Source organism: Larus michahellis, chromosome 16 (assembly GCF_964199755.1).
Source record: "Larus michahellis chromosome 16, bLarMic1.1, whole genome shotgun sequence".
Classification (NCBI taxonomy): Eukaryota; Metazoa; Chordata; class Aves; order Charadriiformes; family Laridae; genus Larus; species Larus michahellis.
The window spans coordinates 2,835,743-2,848,472 of NC_133911.1; the positions used below are offsets into that span (position 1 = coordinate 2,835,743).

Here is a 12,730-nt window from a genome sequence, read left to right on the forward strand (position 1 = left end):
AAAGATTAAAAGCCAGTATTTGACAATACTAACTCGAAAACTGAGATTCTTAAAAATGTGATGATACACATTCATACACACGGATACGGTTTGAGTTTGGGGGGAGTGAGGGGGGAAGGAAAATATGTGACACTTTGAATGGGCAGTAGTGCCACACGAGACTTGCCCAGCCTATTATAACAAGAGGAATTACACCCCTGGAAAAGAAACGTTGGATACCACAGGATTAAAAACAATCCTGGGAATGCAATCCCTCAGTACCATCATGATAATTTCTGTTGCCACTTCAACACTTTTTATGGTTTAGCTGAAAATGGCAAACCACAGGGCCAGAAATCTATTAATTAAGGCATTCTTGAAAACACACGGTTAAATCTGCCAAAACACATCGTTTCATCCTATTTCCAAATCCACAAAGAAACACGGTGATGGCTACATTGCAGGATATTCCTGTCGAGGCAGCTGATTTGACGCAGCCATAATCACTACGCTACTCCATACATCTCTGCATTCCAAGTGCAAATGGAATCCCGTCTGAAATGGAAGCCGGGGCGGCCCCTTTCAGCAGGAAAGGAGGCAGGAGAGACGCTGCTACTGCAGTTTGCTGTTTGCAGGCGCGAGGAGAGGCACCTGAACGGGTTACATCTCAGTGCAGCCGCAGCAGCTCCCACGAGCGCAGTGCCAAGAGGACACGTTGGCTATGTCCCCTCTTTCCTGCTATTGTGGTGCAGGAATATCCAACATAACGGCGTGCGGATTCTCCAGCGTACAGCTCAAGTTTGATTTCCGCAGGAAGATTTGTTATGCATCTCTTTACCAGCAATGATTTACTGCCAAGGAAAGTGCAAAATATTTAGGCTGGAATTTGCATTTGTCATCAAGTGTTTTAGCTCGTATTTCCATATCCTGTTTGGTTTTTGACTACTAATTACATGCACGTTTCTATAAAAATAGTAACTTTGTTTTTCAGATTTTTAACATAAAGTCAAGAAGGTGAAATTAATTAAAGCAGCCAATTATATTCGCAATCTGTACGATGGTCTCCTCCTGTTACAGAGGGAGCATTGCATGGCTTTAATCATTCCTGCTGGTCTTTTTGCCAGCAGGCTGTCATTTATGGATGGAAGTCAAGCAGACATTGCAAAAACTGATATGCTGCTTCTCAAGGTTTTTAACCGTTAAAGTGAGAAACGTCGGCTGCATCCAGGTTATCCTGCTGTATTATTTGCACCCCCACGGTGCACCAGGCATTCTGCAAAAAGAGAGATGTATTTTTGGAAAACATATAAGCATATTTTCCCTGTCTATGCCAAAAGCTAGCAAAAATTATTAGCATTCTTCCCCAGCAGTTCAGCCACGCTGGGCAGCTGCCAGAATTACACATCTCAGTCTGCTCAGACTAACCTTCCTCATCCTGCAGAAATTCCAGTAGTTCCATTTCTTCTCTTTGTGCCAGTTAAAGTGCATTTTGCCAAAGAGTGATTTACAGCCCTAATTCCCTTCCGTCAAACTCAAAACGGTGTCTTCAAGAGAAGAGGAAAAGGATGCCTTCCTTTTACACACATACACACCCTCCCCACAATTTCTGTGTCTCTCTTGATTACAGGAACAATAAAACAATCAGGTAATTTTTAACCAAAAAGATCGTGCCTAACAGAAGGAAATTTACACTGGACTGATAATAAGGGTCCTGCTAACCATTACTATCACATTCTTAACCTCAGAGCACATTGCTCCCACCCACTACCAAGCTGATTAACCTCATTTAACAGCTAAAAATGCCAATCTTACTTTCTCCTCACACTTAAACCTCAGGAGACCGTTTGCAGCGAAGGGAGGAAGGAGATGGATGGGAAGGTAGAGGATGACAATGGAGCAGAGGATTAATTCTCCGTTTAAACTTCCAAGGAAGTGAGACAATAGAAAGATTGCTCATTCATATGATCATCCTGTATTTGCTGTAACACACAAGACTTTAAAAGGGACCTTGGCAGCTGCTGCAGCATTTGTTGGAGCGTGTAGCAGCACAAGGAGTCAGCATGCCACTGGGAAGATGCTAACTATGGTTCTGATGTCTTTAATATTCAACACACTCTAAATTATTCCCCCAGTAATCAATAGCTTTCTCTTTGGTTACCGTCTGAAAGCAAAGACAGTAATTCCACCAGTCTCCATCCCAGCAGGCTGCAGATGCCCTCTGCTTCCTAGCAAAGAGACCCAGTGAAAGGGACCAAAGCCGGGTGCTCCCTTCAGCTCAAGGGAGACGGAAACACCACCCGATTAATCACCTCCGCAGCATAAGCGGAGCAGACAGGTAACCCCTGTGCTGGATAACCACAGGAGAAGCAGCAGCAGGAATGACGAGGGCTATAATACCCAAAAGGGAAATGGCTGGACTACACTAGAGGCTGAAAAAAATAACGTCTTCGCATATTTGCTGCAGGATATTAACTAGCCAGCTGCTCCCGCTGCTCTCAAATACACTTAATTCTTGGCTCAGATACATCAATTGCTATGATTTCCAGCTGTATCCAAAAAAACCCCTTTTTTCCTGACCCATAATGGCAAATGTTGCCATCTAAACTGACCAAACTTCAGGGCTTCTTATTACATTTTTCTTTTAAAAAAAGTATATAAATCAGCAATATGAATTCCAAATCCAACCAAGCTTTCTTCCTTCTTTCCCACTTTCCAACGATGTTGTAGTTCCAACCACCACCTACCCAACCCCCCAAATAAAGGGCTAGGCTGAATTTTAGAAGGTATGGATCTATTCCCCTTTTACCAGATGTGACACATTACATTCCAGCGGCATTCAGTCATCGCAGCTTCGGGCCCCAAACTACTTCTACAGTCATGTCTTACATAGCTTAGAGGAGAACAAAGGATGCTGGCTTTCTTTAACGGGAATAGCTACATTACAAGGATATTAGACAAACAAAACACACACAGTCAGCTAGGATTAACGTTGCTCAAAGCGGTGTTCTTGTAAAGCTGAGTCACACCGCAAACTTGTGTGTTTCCTTTGAAATTGGAAGAGTAGCTACCAGTTCACCGATACTAACATCTTCTCCCACACCCAAGAAAACCCATGGAGACATCTCAAGAACTGGGTAAGGTCCCTTAAAAGCTTCTCTAAGTTTTCAAGCCCTAATGTTCGTGAAATTAAACTGAGCAGTCGATGTTGCCACGACAAGCTTCAAACCACTTTCCCACTCCCCGACTACTTGCGCCAAGGAACACAAACATCTTCCTTTCTTCTCTCCCAGCATCATCAAGTCAAGTTTAGGAATACAGACCAGTGAAGACAACTGCCCCTTGGGAGCAGATTCGCAAAGCCTCTTTAGAGCAGAAAGACCACTTTTAGAGAAGCTTGCCCTTTCAAAAACTGTTCAGTAATCTTCCTTTAAAAACCCAGGATTTTTAGATGAGAGTACAGTATTATTTAGACAACAAACAATGTGCTTACAAAATATGTCCGATATAAACCTCCTGGTTTAAATATGTTTTTGCTCAAGGCAGAAAGGCACAAGTAGACCAGTTGATAGTTAATGATGCCTGAGTGGTATCAACCACACTATTTCTTTCATTAAAAATATCCCTCCCTCAAGGAAGCAAATATTCCTCCAGTAACATTTAACAACAATACATTTTTGTCATAAGAAAAAGTCTTTAGGAAGACAAGACCCTTCTTCCTGGGAGTTTTATACCATGTCATACAGAGAAGAAAAACACCAAACAGGAACAGAATGACAGAAAATATTTACAGTGGTGTAAGTTCTTCCCCCGCCATTCTCTCAGTACTGACTCTGAAGCTTTTCACTCCGCTTCATTATTGTTGGAGTGTTTTCCCATCAGTTTATGGGGAGAAGAGCAGTAACAGAAAGGAAAACCGAACAGCTCGGGTGCCTAAGTCCACAAGAGGAAACAAAAGCGTTAGTTTGAACAATGACTATAAAACGCTCACGAAAATATTACCAGCTGACGATTCCTGAAAACATAAACCTACTGAACAGATGAACTGTCAGTGCTACTTCAGGGAACAGCTTAATTGCTTTTTCTTGCACACTAAGACACCACTGTTCCATTTTTGGCACGAGCTGCACCCAGCCTTGCTGATCTGTTGGATACGAACCATCTGAGATGGTACGTTTTCTGGTGTCCCACACCTGCAGATGGAGAAAACACCCATGCTATGGCAGGAACAGGTAATTACACCTCCGGCGCTGCCATCACAGGTCGGAGACACGTCTTTGTGCTCCCATTCCTCTGCGGCAGCACTGCTTGTTCTCCTGCAAGTTGGGATCTTTTTTTGACGCCCATACGTTGTTTACAGAACTCCAAAAGGCTGCTCACCAGCGCTGGCACGAGATTTAACACTTCACATGCACCAGCCCAACCGATTTAATCATTTCGCATTACTCATGGTCATTACGCGCCGCCTCTCACTGCGGGGCTGTAGTAACATGCCCACTAATCCCCTCTCCAACACCTAGATAATAACTATCAACATTACAGTTTATAACTCTGGTTATTATACACTGATTTCATTCGAATTGACTTAACGGCCCATCAGATGTACAAACTTCTGTTCCCACACAAAAAGATCCACAGCCTAATCTTGTAATGGGCCAAGACAGAAATTTGGGCAGAGTATGCTGTTTGAGAGAAACATACTGCGGTAGTTTGGGGTAAGAAAGCATCGTGTTTGAGACTTTCTGGAGAAATGGAAAGAAACCTTCACGATACTAAAATTCTGCTGCAGTGACAGTCTCTATTTAACCGTTCACAACGCTGTTTCTTAATTGAGAGAAGAACCTACATCTGCAATCTCACTAAACCATTCCCCATACAAGAAGGCAGCTTGGGATTGTAAATACAAAGAGCCGGCTGCATCTTTTCATTAGCTCAAAAGAACTGGACCATGCAAGATGGATTTCATTGTAAAAAACCTTCTATGAAGCGTTCTTTATTTTGTTAAGCAGGAAAAAAAAGGCAAAAAAAAAAAAAGCAGCAATGCACCATTCTCTCTGCTTTCAGAATCCTTGCTTAAGAGATCATTTTCCTATCCAGTCTTAGTTTTGCACTAAATTAGATATAAGGCTGCATTAAGCAATTAGCTTATTCACAAATGCTACCTCTTGTTTCAGTGAGCATTTTTAAGATGCTGTAATATAGGGATTCTTCCAGATTATCCCAAGCACAGACCATTTTGCTCCCACATGCCCTGACTTCTCATTGAGGCAAATTAAATGTTAGTTGATGGGCTCCATGTAAAAGGTATTAATTTAATGTGAACGTCTGATTCCATTAAAGCCTGGCTGTAACACAACGGCAGCGGCACTCTTGAATGAAATCATCTGTTGCTTACGACAGGCAAGAAACATCCCCTCCACAGAATCACCGAATCTCTTTGCTAGAAGTCAGCCATCGCAGCATCAAATTTCCAAGCATCCCAAATTTCCCAAACAAAGAGATAGGAATCTGGATCCTTGGACCTGTAGCAATGGTCTCGATGATACAGGTAAATTCATTGCGTAGCAGAACTTACACCCTTTGCAGTGCTATAATGAAACCCCTGAGTTTTAAAGGAAGGATTAGTATTAAAGCCCTCTTCTAGACCCGTGCTCTACTTAAAATAGCATACAAGCCTTTGAACACCAGCAAATGCTTGTGAAGAGAATTACTAAAAGAACTTACTATACAGAAAAACATTGCATAATTATGCCTCCCGATTACATACACCTGGAAAGATGCTCCAGCCTGTTACTGGAACCACAATAAAAATCATCTGTAAGTTCATTTGTGTTTTGTTCCTGACCACACGAGGTGTTTAAACAAAAGCCGTGCATAATGTCACAAGAGTTCAACAACTTCAAGCAGAAGCAACAGCCATGCCTGCATTCCTTTATAAAGAAAATTACGGTGCTTTTAATACCTTAGGAGAATCCACATATAATTGTGCAATATTCACAGCAACATTAAACACATTTTAAGCCACACAGCTCCAAGTCATTACCTCCTGCATGACTTACTCTTGCAAAGAACGCTGCACTAAATAAAAGGCCGGGTTTTAGATCTAAGGTGTCTTTTGATAGTGGGATAAGCTTTGGAGCTCTCCTTTTGTACTTGCACCCAGCCCCAAACACAGCAGTCCATTAACAAAGACACAAGATACTTATTCAAAATAGGGCTAACACAGTGGGTGAGGCTGCTGTTGGTTGTTTTCACAAGATTTTATACAACTTCCTGACAGAGAAAGTACCTAAAAGACCTCCCGTCCTGGCAAAAGAAAAGCGCCAATTATGAACTTCAGTTATTTTCAATCCCATAGCTAACCAAGCGAAGAAGAAAAATCCTTGAAAGTCTTCCATTTACCAGTGCGTCCCAGGCTATTGATGTCGGGAGTCTATTTCCACATCATCTCGTGGCAAATTCACTTGAAATGCTGCTGCTTTAAAAGAAATAAATCATTTTTTTTCACTGTAGGTGGAGTGAGAACTCAGGTAAAACAGATAAAGCCATCAAGCTCACTGCGGCCCAGCTTTCACGTTGGTAAAAGTGAGGTAAGGCCACATTCAGAAAGCCATAACTGCTCTCGACTGAAGAGCTTTGCTTCAGCTTGCTTTCAGAGCTCTGACCCGAACAACCGCCAAAGAAGTCTCTTCTTTTCCCTGGTGTTTATAACCTAATCAGCATCCTGGTTTCTGAGCCATTCTGCAGGACAGAGTCCAGAACTGCTGCAAGTAGACAAGTTACTTTCATTTAAAAGAAAAGTTTTGTACAGCTTCCTCCTTCCCCGTGTACTGCTCGCTCTCTGCTTCTCTAACCCCGTTTCATATTCTCCTGATGAGAAAGATCAAGCCCGTAAAAACATAATCCAAACCTGCTTATCACTGACCTGCAAATGATTTTAAATATTAACAGGTTAAACCTGTGGGAAGTGCTTAAAACCGCAACTCCTACCAGCGACGGCCAGGAGTACACCCTCCTGAAATGACCCTGACCAGGTAAGGTAATTCTTTTTAGCATTTCATGGAAGCTCACAGCATCTTTACATTTCTGCACGGCTCTTCTGCTACTCCTGTTCATCTCAGGCATGTGGAAATGGTAACTGCTTTGGAGGAACAGAGCTTTTGCACTTTAAGGAACAAAATCACAAAAGGCCTCTGTCTGTTCAATCTTTATTCATAAAGCATCCATACCCTAGAATCAGAGTATAATTAAAAATCACTTTTTATCAGTAGCGCCCTCCACACCTTAAGCCATCGTGCTGATCACAGGAACACAACGGCTTCCTGCAGAGAAACCGTTTCTGGTTAGTCATAAACTGTTCCGGCCGATAAGATACCACCAGATTGCGAGCTCTCGGAGCACGGCTTAGGATGTAATTCACGATACGATAACTAATACATAAGGTAAACTAAACACTGCTTTCTATATCCTCCTCTTACATTTCACTGTGTCGAGATGGATTTACAAATTCTTGCCCAACCTGTCCCAGTAACCACAAACACAAGAAATAACGGATCAAGCTGCATTTACTTCTCAGCACAGAGCGGTGGGCACTGACAGGCTGCAGCAAAGCGTTACAGGCAGAATTAACGCCAGTCGTATTCCCCTCACCACCAGCAACTTAAATTCATTTTTCACTCCTGTCAAAATCTTCGTGAGAGTGTTTACAACCGCTGAAGAAATAGACGTCCCTTAAGCATGAAGAAATAATTCCGCAGTGTGGATCTAGTGCAGCTTTTGACAGCTGGACTGCTGTTTTTTCGCTAGGTATAGCAGACCCCGGGGAAGGGGAGGGGGATTTGGTCAGTAACCCGAGAAAGCAGGATTGCATTTTCCAGCGTGCTCAGCGGCGACCGAAGCTGGCCCAGAACTGCTTCCAACAAAAGAGCCTTGTCAAAAAAACAGTTCGGGCAAAGACGCAAGGCCTACAAGTCTGGCCTTTGGGCTTGCTTTGGGGGGGAGGGGGGGGAGTTAAGGATTTACTCTGTGCCATAAAGGAAAAGCAGCCAAGAGAGCAAGGTAAGGACGAAACAGTCTGCAATTAGAAAGATACCAACAGTTCAAGAGTAGGCAAAGATTTAAGAAGTGGGGAGGGGGAAAATGTGCAACACAGAGGAGGAACCACTCGAAAGCCAACCTCTAGGAAGTTCCCCCTGCAAGGGGAAACGTTATGATGGACTTTAAACTTCCAGTTACTGACATCAGCCCTTAGTTTTATTGAGACAGCCTTGTGGCTACCAGAAACACATCATAGACATGCAAGCTAACTTAATTGTTTTGCAGCTAAGATAGCAACTCCTAGCAAGCTGCTCTGTGTCATTAAGACAGGCACCTACTCTTCCCCACACCAACAGGATCCTCGATTTCTGCCATTAGTCTGAATTCAGCAGAGCGACGGGGAGCCGGACCTTCCAGCGCCTCCGAGATACCTGCAGCAATATTTTCTTCTGAAAGGAAACGTCAGACAGATGGTTTTGCTTGACAAGTCAGCTCCGATTCCAGAAATACGATACAGCCCACGCATGGCAGAGTAAATATGATTAGGTCTAACTACGAAACATCTGATAAGATTTAAACCCAAACACCCATTTGACATTTATCAATATAGCATGACACTTTTGGCAAGATGAGAATCAGAGCACTGCATTTTGGGCTTCGTTTTAGCTCAACTGTGCAGAATTAAGTCATCTTTGTAAATATTTTACTGTAGCCTAGGTAGCTACTACATCAGCTTCCTGGGACGATGCTTAAATTCTCAGTTCTCTTCCTCTTGTAGCAATTAAGTCTAAGGTATTTCCCACATTTTGTAGGTATATCCGCTTATTTTTTTCCCCTTTCTCTCTCTCTATATATTTCTATTAACAATATAAAGGAAATTTAAGATGACGGACACATCCTGATTTCACTATATTGAAGGACAGCATCGTATTTCCAAGGCTGTTTCCCATGCTGTTATTCCTGTTTACCTCTGCCAGGTCTCACGGAGCTGACAAACGTTCATTGTGCCAGCAACCCACCGACCGGCACAACCACAAAACAGAGAGGAAAAGGAGAACTCGAGCAACTAACACAATTGGGAAGAAATCCCATTTCTATAGACATCAGACCAGCGGTATCAAAAGCCATTGTACCATACTCTCATTTTTAGCTCACCGACGAGTCCATGCTCATGTCAGTTCTGTCCGATGAAACTGTCATCTAGAAAACAGCGGCACTACACTAATTTCTAAACATTAATATGGCAAACCCTTATCTCCTTTGCCACTGAAGCCTCCAGAAGAGCTCTGCGTACTCTAGGCCTGCAGAAGACAACTGCAAGCGCAGCTTATGAAACAGCCAAGGCAAAGAACATTACATTCCTGTAAAACTGTTGTCGTAACTGCAGATAAAGTAATTACTCTGACTCATTTTGAAACAGGTAATCTGAAAAGCACAGGATTACATTACTGTAGAGCGCTGCTAGCTACAAGTTAATTATCAAATACTGAATTCCCATGTAAGGAAATCTCTAGCAAACATAAGTACTACAAACCTCATGCATTAAAGGCAGCCGATCACGTATATACATTTATTTTACAACCCTGCCTATCAACAAACTGCAATTTTATGGCATTTAGTAAGTCAAACAGGCAGGTGTTTTGTCATAACGCTGTGGCACGGGCACATATATAAAACTGCTGTGAAATTCGTCCAAGTAAACTCACTACTCAACCATTCTCTTTGAAGAAAATATTACCGAAATACAGTGACAGACACTATAAAACTTAAGTGAAGGACAAAGAACAGAACAGAGACTATCAGCTTGAAGAGAAGTATTGACTTAAGTAAATTTTTTTTTTTTTTTTTCTTTTTTTTTTTTACTTCCTGCAAAAGTCAAAAAGCTGCCCAGTATTCTCTGCTCCTCCTGAGAAACCGCTGGATGTTTATCTACCCACCTATGGTATGGCGGGGGGGGCGAGATTTCATTATGTGGGTCTGACAGACACGTACAAGCGTCTCTGAACAAATGAGAAGCAGAAGTTGGACATCTTGAAGTCGTTTTTTTGCTAACCCTGCAACAGCAGGGCAGGAAACAGTAGCCCATCCAGCGCTTTTAAACCACATTGCAGTTATCGGATAGACTATTCATCATCTCAGATTCTTTCAGTCAACATAGAGGAATAGCCTGGTACAAGTGCTAATGTGAGAAACTTGTAGAATTGCAAGGAAAAGGTCAAAACAAGCTTTCCGAGACCCTGCGCAGACAAAGGGGAGTCTGCGCGGGGAGCCTGAGCCAGAGAACACAGCCCGCCATTATCCCGGTGTCCCAGTAAAGCCATGTGATTCCTTCGGACAGCTCATCTCCAACATCCACATCATTACTGAAATAAATACAGGCTACAGCAGAACACAGCGCAGGCAGAAAAAGGTCTTCTGCAAATTGGAAGTTGGGTTGTTTAGAAGGGAGTTACCAACAATACTTCTGTGCTCAGTTTCAGCAACGAAACTGCACAATGAAAAGGGATTATTATAACTGACTCACGTAATAATCGCAGAAAAATCCATCCATTGTTTAGGGAAACTTAAAAATTGCTTAATGCTCTTAATTTAATCAAAAGTATTTAAACGACAGAAGATAGGCACCAGCATGCCTGTCCCAGAATCTGAAGCTAAACTGGCTTAAAATAAAATAATTTAAAAATAAACTAAAAAAAAAAAAAATCAGTCTTATTCCAGGCCTTCAGTACAGCTTTAACAGTTTGCTAAGATGCAAAACTACTAATGTGTACTTTAGAAAAACACCACACCATTGTAAACTGCACACTAGGTAGCGTTAAGCAAATATTTGTAATAAATAAAAGCTTTCTGCAGCCTGCCACCAACTATGACTTTTAACCCTTATCCTCCACACTAAAAATTTCATTAGTGATCTGACCTTGAAATATTTGTGGTTTCTAAAGCAGAGGGGTCCCATCCTTCTCCCTAGCATGCTCACTTCAAGCTCTTAGTCCTTTACCTCCCCTTCAGCACATTAATTTTGGAAGAGTAATAGAAAACACCCATTAATAAATCTAACAGGTCAGTAAAAGTGTTACCAGCACAAACGACCACATCAGACTGACATGACTTCTTTCTGAAGCCAAGCACCCCAAGAGCTTCAGAGCTTCTACAGAAAATCTAGTACATGAGAATTGGGCTGATTTTCAAGGCTCTCCCTCTAATCTTTACCAGCACACGAAGAATCCAAATTTAATTGTATTCACCCTGCCCTCACCTTTCCTTTTTTTACCCCTGATTCTCAGCTCTCTTTCGCATTTTTTTATCCCCAGAATGCAAGAGACACCTCAAGAGCTGACTAAAATATTAGCATGGAGGAGGACTTTTGGGCAGGAGGAAAAATAACAAGAAAAAGAAAGCATAAAATAAACCAGATTTGAAATCCACAGTATAGTCTACTACACTGTAACAAAGGAGTATAATTCTATGTAGTTCTAGCCTTGCTTAAAAAGATGTCATAGAAGCATGCTCTAATATACACCATCACCATTTTAAAAATACATTTGTATTTTTATGGTGCTCAGGACATTTCACTTGTAATTTCTCGCCTCCTACTGCTGCTAAGGACTCTCCGCAAAATACAGACACCTTGCCAAAAGTCTGGCAGCGGAGGAGACAAGTAGTTACAGAAGAGATTTAAAGCCATAATAAGATCTAACGCTAAGCTGTCGGAAAGTACAGGCAAACTTCTGTGGCATGAATTTCCTTTCTATTTTCTATAAACACCTAATGAAAGCTTTCATGAATGTCCTCTTGGAGGCTGCCAAGTTAAAATAGTCCATTATCTCAGCTGATGCACATGACTACAGGGAAGATTCTTACATCACAGCTCGAAGAGAAGTAATCTAGCAGGCTTTTAACTACAGGAAATTTTTCCCATGTAGGGTGAGGATTATTTGTTTTCAGAACGGCCTTATGACTTCATGGCAATCTGCTACGAAGGGGGAAACCCAGATGTTTTGAGCATTGACACTGCGCTGTGGGTCTCCTGCTCTCCAGCCAGAGCAAAGCTCTTCTGGAACCAGAACATTTACACTCCCATCGAGTCTGTGGGCTTCGGGTTGAGTTCCACCAAACGGATCCCCGGCTAGATCCCTCAGGAAGAGGCGTTTGCACAGTAAGTCAGCGTGAAGCCGACTATTAATTACTCTGGAGAGCAAACGAAGGATGGCTGCCCCATTCCCATAATTGAAAAAACAATCCCGGTTAAACTGATAGCCTTTCTGAAGGATTGCTTTCAGGAATCCATCAGAGTAGACAGCATGTGTTGCATTTGGGCTAGCTGGTGACCTTAAAAAGAAATACGTCACTGGCACAGCACAAAACGATCAGAGACAGCACCATTTTCAACACCTCCTGCAATCTCCTACCACGGAAACCCCACCTCGTTTTCAACAGATATTCCCATCTTCTCCCATTTCAGTATTCAGGCAAATCACACATTGTTGAGGAAAAACTGCTCAATTTCTGTAAAAAAATACCAAACAATGTAATTAAATGTAGCTAAACTTAGCTGTTAGAATGTAACCTGTACCAAGTTCAAAAGACCAGTATTTTAACATTCTCTTTCATAAAAGGTCTTCACGTGACTTATGATTTGATGAGAAAATGCTTTCTATATCCAGCCCTTCCCCTCGCCAGCCGTGTTGTACCCATCCTGCTGTTATCACCTCCAACT

General features: G+C 42.2%; 1 protein-coding gene across 2 annotated transcripts in view; it reads right to left on the reverse strand.

Moving 5' to 3' along the window:
• The window catches only part of IFFO2 (intermediate filament family orphan 2), a 38,056-nt gene that overhangs the window by 13,114 nt on the left and 12,212 nt on the right, over positions 1-12,730 (reverse strand). The gene's annotated exons all lie outside the window — the stretch shown is intronic.